This window comes from Phyllostomus discolor, chromosome 10 (genome assembly GCF_004126475.2).
Source record: "Phyllostomus discolor isolate MPI-MPIP mPhyDis1 chromosome 10, mPhyDis1.pri.v3, whole genome shotgun sequence".
Classification (NCBI taxonomy): domain Eukaryota; kingdom Metazoa; phylum Chordata; class Mammalia; order Chiroptera; family Phyllostomidae; genus Phyllostomus; species Phyllostomus discolor.
The window spans coordinates 90426197-90436968 of record NC_040912.2 but is presented as its reverse complement, the minus strand read 5'-3'; positions in this window follow the sequence as shown (position 1 = coordinate 90436968).

The window sequence follows — 10772 nt, the reverse complement described above, 5'->3', positions numbered from 1 at the left end:
ACATCACAGCAAAGTGGGTGCCGGGGTTTCCTCTCCGCGTCTTCTCCCCGCGGGGCTGGGACCAAGGCGAGGAAAGGCAGGCACAGCACCCGTGATTGTTGTGTCCGTGGTCTTGGGGTGAGGTCTGCCCCAGGCCGACACCCTCATTCCCACCACCCAGAGTTAGCGACTGTTCACCCAGCCCCCGTGCCTTCTCTCACTGCCCCGCACCCGCGTGCTCTGCACCCGGGAACCTCTGCACTCGGGAACCCCCGGCCAGTTAGTGGTTCAGCACGGGGGTGACTTCTGCTCGGCTGCACTTGCCAGGACGACGGAGCATGGGAGGAGGGGGCTCGGCCGAGGGAGGGAGTGGGGGTCCGTGGCAGACATCTGGCAGACACCGCCCCCGAACTCCTGGGAGCCCTGGCTTGAACACACTCCTCCAAAGCGTCCTGCCTAGGCCAGAGCACAGCGGTGCCCGCCTGTGCCAGTTTCCGAGCGGTGCTGGGACACGTTACCACAAGCTCTGTGGGTTGAGCCAAGGCCGAGTCACCCCACGGCTCTGGAGGTCAGAAGGCCAAGATGCACCAGGGGGAGCTACAATCGAGGGGTCGGCCAGGCCGGCTCCTCTGGAGACTCCAGAGGACCTCTGTCCCTTCCAACCTGCAGAGACGCCCACTTTGTAGCATGGGACACGTGACCCTCGTGAGGTGGGGCTCCTCCCTGGTCCTGGTGTCCTGCAATGTCTCCTGCGTCTCGCCCTCTGGTGAACCGAAGTGTCTGCCCTTCCCTAAGCCCCGTGCTGCCCCGTGCCGCTGCACAGGTGCTCATTGCAGACACCGCCCGCCTCGTCCCCAGCCACCTGCAGCGCCCCTGCCCCCTAGTGCCACCCGGACACCCCCAGCCTCTGCAGGGAGGACGGAAGCCTCCCACGTTTCTCTGAGGGCCCTCGCTCGGGCGCCTTCCGTCTTATTAGACCCTCCCCCGCCCCCTCCGACTTTGCAGGTAGCACATTCCCGGAGCTGTGCACAGGGGTGTGTGTACGAAACGAGGCAGCAGACTCACGGGCCACGGAAGGCTCTGTTCCCTGGCGGCCGTAAAAATGAGGTTCCTGATTTGGCGTCATGAAACCCCACGTACTGTGCGGTTTCTGCGTGAGGGTTTGGAAATATTAAGAGCACGATTCAGACTTTAAATACCTAACAGTGACATAATTTCTGCCCTTAAGAAGTTTTGGTCAAGAAGTAAAAAAAAAACAAAAAAACCGCACATATTGTGGATTGTATAACCCTGGACACAGGCCTGACAAAAACATCTGGGAATCCCAAATGGGTGCGATGAAACACACACACACTGTTAAATACGGAGCTAAGGCAGAGGAGAACGCAGGGGCGTTCTCACGGGCCGGAAGTGAAGACAGGACCAAACACCCACTCCAAGAGTTCGAGGGGAGGCTGCACCTACCTGGAGTGGGGTGAGGAGAGGGGCGCAGAGGCCTCGGGCCCCCGCAGGTGAGATGCGGGGCCCGATGCCTCTGGACAAAGTCTCTGGACGGTGTCGTCTTCAGAAAACACACAGTTCAGTAAACACACACCACCCCGACACCATGACATGTATCCCCAGAGAGCTGGATGCTGACACAGACACGCGAGAGGGTTACTGGGGAACGACCTATGAAAAAGGTCAGAGGAGGAGGAAGGAGGGCTTTGCAGGCACCGTCTCAGACCAGGGCGTCGATCCAGCACCTGGGAAAGGAGAGCACGCGGGTCCGGGGAGCAGCTCTGACAAGTTTCAGCCTGACCAGACACGGGGTTCCAGAGCAAGTATCGCCTGGCAGGGGAACCTTGTGCAGGGCACGCAGGACCGGGCCTCAGGACCTCACCTGCTCCCTGGGCTGGGCGGGGCTGCCCCAGAAAAGCACGGTCCTCCGTGTCAAAGCTGAGCCGTGCCCTGAAGGCGTTAATGACTGGAACAGCCTGTTGAATCACTCCTGACAGCTGAACAATAAGTTCTTGACTAGAAATCTGAGTGGCTTAGCTCCACGGCTGCCTCGAGGGCAGAAAAGCTTATCTGTCTCAGGCTAGGCTCTGGGTGACAGGAGCGGACAGGACAGTTTCTTCCTCGAAGATCCAAAACCACAGCCGCCACCTGATGGAGGCCGGGATCCAGACTTCCCATGACCCACGGGGCTGACAAACTGGCCTGAGAACTGGAGGTGGCTGGTGCTTGCCCTGGAGGTTTCTGCCTGAAGGGGACATCGGATGCAGGCGGGACCATCCCACGGTCCAGGCCACAAGGCCTGGCTCGCTGTAAGCTCACAACCAGAAACTGTGAAGCCCACCAGGAAGGAGTCCACCTGTTGGTGAGAACACAATGAACAGATCGATCAAAGATCCCAGAGGCGGAAATCATGTAATCATCCAAAACACAACATAACTGTCAACAGCCTCCTAAGGTAGAAAATGAACAGGGCAGGAAGCAGAGGAAGCATGAAAAAGGCATGGTGAACAGAAATCACAAAATCTTTTTTTTTTAACATTTCATTTATTTATTTTCAGACAGAGGGGAGGGGAAGGAGAAAGAGAGGGAGGGAAACATCAGTGTGTGGTTGCCTCTCATGCGGCCCCTAGTGAGGACCTGGCCCACAACCCAGGCATGTGCCCTGACTGGGAATTGAACCAGCAACCCTTGGGTTCACAGACCAGCGCTCAATCCACTGAGCCACACCCACCAGGGTGAAATAATCAAATCTTAGGGAAAATCAAGATACTATTAAAACAACAATTTCTAAGCTTAAAATATATAGTCACTGAAGTTTTTACGAACTCCACGGACTGGTGAAACGGTAGATCTAGACGCAGCTGAGAAGGTAGACACAGCTAGAGAAAAGCTGACTGAATGGAAGAGGAGGAGAGCATGCAGAGTGAAGGACAGGGAGAAAAGCGATGGCTGGAAACATGGCACGTTGAGAGCACAGACCAGAAACGCCTGCATCCGATCGGATTTTCACATGAGGAAATTAGGAGAAAATTAATATTTTTCAGAGAATAGTCGGTGAGCTTCAAGAATCGATGAAAGACATAAACACAAAATCCTCAAATTCAAGAGGAAAAGGCTGACATCAAGGGGAAAGCTATTAGACTGACAGCAGACTTCTAGGATGAAATGACAGAAGCCAGAAGATGGGGGGGCTGACACATACGAAGTGCGGGAGAGCAGCTCAACCTCGGTGTCATACCGCGACCCACTATCTCACACAGACCAAACCAAACAAAGACTCGTTCAGAAAATAAAACCTGAGCATGCGCCCTTCACTGAAAAACTACTGAGGACTACTCCTCGGAGAAGGAAGGAGGACATAAGGAGAACAGTCAGCAAAAAAAACTCAGTGAACGTGGGTAAACTGAGCGTGCGTAGGCTTCGTAAGACGATAAAGACGAGTTCAAGGGCCACGACTGAAGCGGGACTAAAATACCAGACAACAATCACGTGTCAGGAAGATGGGGCAGGACGTCAATAAAAGCATCTCGGGGTCCTTGTGATTTCAAGGGACGGGACAGAAATACCGATTCCTTTTGAACGTTTTAACTCAAACATACACATTTAAAATGTTTGTCATAGCTGCTAAGGGAACAGACGCAGAATGGCTCCAGCAGAGAAGAAAAGGGAATAAAGAACACCTGATTAGGCCCTGGCTGGTGTGGCTCAGTGGATTGAGAGCCTGCCTGAAAACCAAAGGGTCACTGGTTCAATTCCCAGTCAGTGCACATGCCTGGGTTGTAGGCCAGGTCCCCAATGGGGGGTGTGACAAAGGCAACCACACATTGATGTTTCTCTTCCTCTCTCCCTCTCTTCCTCCCTACCCCTCTCTCTAAAAATAAATCTTTTAAAAAAAAAAGAAAACCTGATTAGTCTAATAGAAGGCAAGGAAAAAGGGGAAAGAAGCAAAGTTATGGTCAATGAAGGTCACAAAACAAGATTTAAAATCCAAATAGATCTGTATTCACTGTAAGTGGGAAGAAAATAAGCTCTCCAGTCAAAAACAAAACAAACAAACAAAACCCGTCAGATTATAAACTAAGCAAAAATTTGCTCTATGCTTTGAAGTTTTAGTGAGAAACACAAGGTCGTGGTGACGATGGCACAACTTTGAACACACTAAAGCCACCGAGTTGGATACTTTCAACAGACGATTTACACTAGGCGAAGTAAATCTCAGTAAAGATGCAATTTATTAAAAGCCAAAGATTAAAAACCTAACCGTGAAAAAGCAAAAACTGTACAGGTTTTAGAATAAAATGTTGAGGGCTATCCCGAAGGCATTGGGGGGGGGGGGAGGAAGACAACAAACAGAAAAGACAGGAAAAGCACAAACCCTGAAAAAGAAAAGCGCAAGATTTGGTTACGTTTAAATAGAAATAAAGGTACAACACCTACTGTGAACGATGTTGGGAGAGGATCGGGAGAAGATTTTTGTCCTGGGTACAATCAACAGCGAATGACTCAGCTAATAACACAGACACATTAGAAGGAAGCTGATACCAGAACCAGGTGGGGTGGGTCACCTGGCATAAGGTGAGTCGTGCACCGCAGGTGGAAGGGCAGAATTTGTGTGATGTAGGCTGTTAGAAACTAAAGATGTACGCTGTCAAACTTAGGGCAACCACTAAAAATGAGATGGACCTGGCTGGCGTAGCTCAGTGGATTGTGCTCGGACTGCAAACCAAAGCATCACAGGTTCGATTCCCTGCACATGCCTGGGTTGCAGGCCACGGCCCCCAGCAACCGCACATTGATGTCTCTCTCTCTCTCTTTCTCCCTCCCTTCCCTCTCTAAAAATAAATAAATAAAATCGAAAAAAAAATGAGATGGAACTAATACGTGAATGGTCAAAAATATAACTTTTTAAAAAATAATTCCAAAGCAGACAAAAAAAAGTGGGGAGGTATCATCAAACATCTGGAACCTGGGAAGAAATACTAGGAAAGATGACAGAGTTAGGTGCGATCATTAATGACACCCCATTAATGATGGAATTCACATCATTAATCCCATGAAGAGTTTGGTGATGAGACTAATATCTGGAATGGTTGTTTTTTTTTTTTTTTTTAAACAGCTATAGACCAATAAGAAAGACTTCAGAACAGAAATATTGGCAAAGGACAGGAAGAGGAAATTCACTGAGGAAGAAATTCACACGAGGAAGAATGCCTAGTAAACACAAAAAGATGTTCAACTTCCTTAATCGTCGGGGAAACACAATGAAGACACGGAGGAAAGTCGTGAGCTGCCGTTTCACAGCCATTGCGCTGCCAAGGCCACTGAGTCCACTATCAGGGACTGTTGGCAGAGACGTGAAAACAGGACCCTGCACGCGGCCGGTGGGAGTGTCACCAGGCACCTCCCGCTGGTGAGCAGCCGGGGGAGCCCAGTGGAAGGGGGAGGCGCTCCTGGGGCGCAGTGAGACGCTGGGCAGGTGTTAGGGCCCCCGGTCTGTTGCCCTTCCTCAGGGGCATGGAAAGTCCACTGGAGCTTGCTTATTCGATGAAATACTATGTAGTGGTTAAGATGAATCAACTGGATGTGCTTGTTTAAATGTGACCCCTATCTCCAAACCGGAATGACGGATGAAAATATAAAAGCAGATTCCAACAGGATCTGGACTGAACGGCACCACTGACACAAAACGGTAAAAGACCAAAGCCAATGGAATGCACTGTTTACTGATAGAGGGAAGGAAAAGCAGCCAGGCGACTGGGAAGTCTGGTCTCTGGGAGGGGAAGGGAAGGGAAAGGACCGGGTGGCACTGGCCTTATCGCTATCTCTAAGTCTCCACTTTTAAAGAGAGAGCGGAGCCAAAAGGACCCACGGGGTCCTTCTCCTGTGGCCTCCACGCAGCTCACCCCTGACCTCCCTGGGGCCCCTTAGGTGAACCAAATACATTCTACGCCCTACCCCCGGCCCCTTTAAGTTCCCTCTAGTTGCATTTGCATCACTTGTAATCAGAAGGCCTGCCTGTACTTTTTTTTTTTTTTCTTTTCTTTTCATTTGCAGTTCTTGCCACCTGGAAGGTGGGTATTCCATAAATATGTGACTGAACCCGTCCAGGTGAAGGAGTCACCCACTCCCAGCTCTACCATGCCTCTGGGGATCTCTCTCGTGGGTAGAAAGAACACTCACAGAGGGGACTGAGACTGCAGCTTCGAGTAAACAAGTCTCTTCCCACTCGGCCTCAGTTTCCTTCCAAACGACGGGTCAGGACCCCGCGGGCCCCAGCACTCTAGAATTCTCGGAATTCTGCCCTTTCAGGTCACAAACAACACTCGGGCATTTCACAAAAGCACTCAACCCCCCGGCTACCCTTGGAAGCACAGCCCGCTTCCCTGGAACCCCGGGCTGCACAGAGCTGGTCACATGAACTGGGGCTGTCTTTGGTGTGACGGGTTTCTTAGATCCCTTTGTGAGCGCAGGTTTGAAAGGGTTCTGGGTTTGAGAGGAGCAGGGGATCCGGCGGGGGAAGGCTGTCGGAGCCAATCAAGCCGCCTCCAGACCCCACCACGTCGCCCGGGCTGCGCGCTCTTATTTCTCCTCTGCGCTCCCGCCTCCCGGTCTCGCCCTAGGGTGCCGGGCAGGCGAGGACCCCAGGTGAGAGGCCCGGGGGGCCCGAGGGGGGGAAGGCCCGGGAGGTTCGGCCGGGGCTGCACGACGGGCTGGCCCGGGGCTCAGGGCGTGTCCGTCGCCGCCAGGCTGCTCGCTCGACACTGTTCGCTCCTACCGGCTGTAGATGGAGCTGTCTGGGTTCCTGCAGCCTCCGACGAGCCTCGGAGTGTTTCTCTTTAAACGGCCTGAGAGGGACATGCCTCCCAGGATGCAGTTTGTATCAACATGGCAGCTGCGGTGCAGCTCCCCTGCTGAAGAGGCGCCGGGACGGCAGCGCAGCTCGCAGCCGGGGCCGGGGCCGGAGCCGGGGTCGCCGCCGCGGCCGCAGAGGGGCCGCGCGCGGGCCGGGGGCCGCTGCTGAGGGCCGGGGCCCAGTTCGCGGCCGGAGCGCAGCCCGCCCGGCCGCCCGCACCGCCGCGCGCCCCGCTCCGACGCCGCCGCCGGTCTCGGCCGCTCCGTCCCAGCCCGCTCCGCACGCCCCGAGCAGGCCGGGCCCGACGGCCGCGCGAGCCCGGGCGGGGGAGGCAGGCCGGGCGGGCGGGCGGCGCCTGCGGAGAGGCCGGGGCCGGCCTGCGTGGGGCCGCGCGGCGGCGGCGGCGGCGGCTCCGGGCCCGGCCGGACAGCGCAGGGCCATGGCCGAGGCGGTGAGGGCGGCCCGCGCGCGCACGGACGCGCGGACTCGGGGCCCCGGGGACGGCCTGCGCGTCCCGGGCTCGGCGGCCCGGCCTGGGGTCTCGGTAAGGGCCAGAGACGCCGCGACGTTGGCGGTGGGGGGGTTGGAGGGCTCGCGCGCCCCCGAACGGGAGGGGGGGCTGCGGGACGGGAGCGGGGCCGAGGAGCCGGCCGCCGTCCGGGCGAGGCTGCGGGGACGCGCCTGGCCTGGCGCGCACGCGGGCCGGCGGTGGGCGCCGGGGCGGCGCGCCTCGCTCCCTGCGGAGCCGGCGTTGCGTCCGTCGGGGTTGCCGCCGCACGTTTTCCGCAGAGCTCGGCCCCGCGGAGCCTCTCGCGGCCGGAGCGCGGCGCTGACGCGGCTCTCCCCATTTCGCAGAGCGGAGACACTGAGGCACAGACACCTGGCGGCGACCTGCCCTGCCCGCCCCAAGGTCACGTAGCGAGTCATCCGTGGCCCGGTGCCCGCGTCCCCAGAAAAGCCTGCCTCCAGGGCTGCGGGCCTGGACGGGGTGGGGGCGGCTCCGGCGGCGGCCTCCCCGGAGTTACAGGCCTGGGCCCGGTGCGCGGTGGATGCGGCCCGTCGGGGGTGGGGGAGGGGCGACGGCCGGGTGGGAGGCCCCGCGGCGTCCTGCCGAGCGTCGCCACCGTGGGGAGCTGGTGACCCTCGGACTCGGCGTCTGGGCCTCCAGCCTCTGCGTGTGGAGGGTTCCCGAACGAACTTTGGGTGTCTAGACGGATGGGGTCTGGGGAGGGAGCTCCCAGGGGTTTGGGGGCTGATGTGCCTCTTCTGTGGGCCGTTCTTAAAAATCTGTCCGAAGATCCCCATAGACCTGCTCTCGGAGACGCAGCAGCCGTTCTGGGAGGATTGCTGCGTGGGAGTCAGTGCCTCCGAGCCTCAGTTTCCTGTTGTGCACAGGAAGGGGTCAGGACGTACGGCTTTCTAAAGAGCCTCTCAGTTCAATAATAATAATAATAATAATAATCGTCTCTTAGAGAAATAAAGTAAAATGAAGGTTTTTAAATGTCTACCTCCAGGCATAGGTCTGCAGGGCCCTACATAATTCCGGGTGAACCCCACTGGGTCATACAAAAAAAATGGCTTAGCTCTCTTTATACATCAGATATGTGTGGCTATGTATTTTTCTGCTAATATGGCCTGGATCCTGAAGACCCCATCCGCTTTGGAGACACAAGATAGGGAGGGACAGTTAAACCCTATAAAATGCAGTTCAGAAGAATTCTATTCCTCCCTCCCCAACAGTTGGAGAAGACAGCTTATTAATCTTAAATATAATATTTACCTCCTGCTCTGGGGCCACTTCTGTCTGCGTAGGGTACCATAAAGCCATTATGAAATGATAGCGAGGGGCTTCTCTTTGGGGGCAGGGGAGGGGGCTTGCTCCTGTGGCCCCTCGACCCTCCGTAGCCCTCCGCAGCCGGAAATGGAGAGAGACGGTCTAATAATAGAAAGCAAAGAAATGGTCTTTTCCTCCGAGCTCCGATTAGACCCGTTGGTGAAGATGTCTTACTGTTCTGGCTCTATTTACTGTACTGGAGCCTGTTTGCATTGTCTCGGTTAAACCCCTGAATTACTCAGGGAGGCTAACTCGGCCCTGGGGGATTTTCCCTTCTTCCTACTAGGGGTAGGCAAATACCCTAATCTCCTCCGAGGATGGGGCTGCCCTGTGCCTGCTGTGTCCCCTTACCTGAGTCGGAGGTTCCCCTTGCTGAGGGCAGCCCAGTCTTGTGCTCACCTGGGAAGAGTTGAGAGGTGGCTTAGCTGTCCTCGAACCTTCGGGTTTAGGGGTCTGTGGACCTCTCGGCAGTGTTTGTAGAATTGTGGGTACTCGCCCACGTGCATTTTGGGGGGGAGGGGAGAATCTATAGCTTTCACTAGGTTTTCAAAGGGAGCCCTGACCCCAGCGTTAAATGGAAATGTCTTTGCGGGGCAGGGCCTTCCACCTCCCCCACGATAGAACCTCCCACAGATCTTTGTTTAATCTCCGAGCCTCTGAATGTTGGAGGGAAGAAGGGTTCAGAGCGCCAACCAGCTGCCTCAGTTCACGGATGGGGGGGGTGGCGGGGGGCAGGGGGGGTGGTAACCTGCAGCGTCAGCAGAAACCTGGGCCCAGGGGCCTGACCACTGTTGTGACCTTGGGCAGTTACGTAGCCTCCCCTGCGTAGGTAGGTGCGGATGACCATTCTGGTAGCCCTTACTTCACGGGGGTTCGGGAAGATTAAGTGAGATAACCCTCTAAAATGCTTGACACAGTTCCTGGCACGCGGAACACTGCTCAGCCATCTCTGACTCATGTAGCGGGCACCTCTGGTTAGCTCCGGAGCCGCCGTTGTGTCTGTCATACTACCTCCACGCTCTCCTGCCCGAGTCGAGTCTTCAATCTTTAATCCTTGGCTTACAAACGTAACGGCGTCTTAGTCGAGAGACCCGTAAGCGAATCAGCGAACGAAGAAAAGAAAGAAGGTGAGGGACCTGTAAATAGGGTTAGACGATCTTTGGTAAAAGACCGAAGAAACAGACGTCTTCGGTTGCCCTAATAGTTTTTTTCTCGTGAGGCAACAGTTTATGCTGGTCATTCATCCAGCAGCCCCCGTTGACTGAGCACGTACTATGTATCAGACCGGACACAAGGGATATGTTAATTCTCACACAAAGAAAAGGCGGATTTCGGTTACTTGAAAGACCTCTGGTGTGGTCGTTGGCATGCTGTGGGTCCTCTGAAGGAAGCTGGTGAGGAAGCAGGCAGGCGTCACAGTGGGAGGAATCGTGTTGCGTTCCACTGGAGTTTTTGGTTGTCTGGAGAGGGAAACGCAGAGCTCACCACGTAGCCGTTGGCTTCGCATCCCCGATGACAAAAGAAGTCTCTCGACGCGGGTGTGTCAAGGTGGGGAACAGGGGCAGGGAGGCTCATGGAAGCCCCCCCAAAGCATCAGTGTTTGCATGGGTTCTGGCCCCCTCCAATCCTGACACGAGGCACGGAACGTCAGCTCCGCCCCCAGCCCTTCCAGGCCTCCTGTGCTCATCCCCCACCTCACACGTGGAAGGGAGGACGCCAGACCACCGCAGCCGCTGCACCTGCCGGCTGGCTGTGACTCCTCCCCGCCTGCTCAGAGCAGAGGCCAGCTGGGAAGGCCCAGAAGGCCATTCAGCCTCTGCAGGAGGGGCCGGGCCCATACAACACGTGTCCGGGCCAACCCACAGCATAAAACTCAGGAATTTGATCGATACGTCAACAATTCCGCTTTGATCGGGGTTGGGGACACTCGAGGTCACCCCTTCCCTCCTGGATAAAGTGGGAGGAGGAACACGGCCACTGGGACCGCCTGGGAATCTGAGTAGGAGCCCTGGGGCTGGAGGACTTACCTGGGAGCTAGGCCAGTGGACAGCAGCAGCCCCCACCTGCGATCCCCTCCCCCCTCGCCCGGAGTCTGGGGTCGGGCAG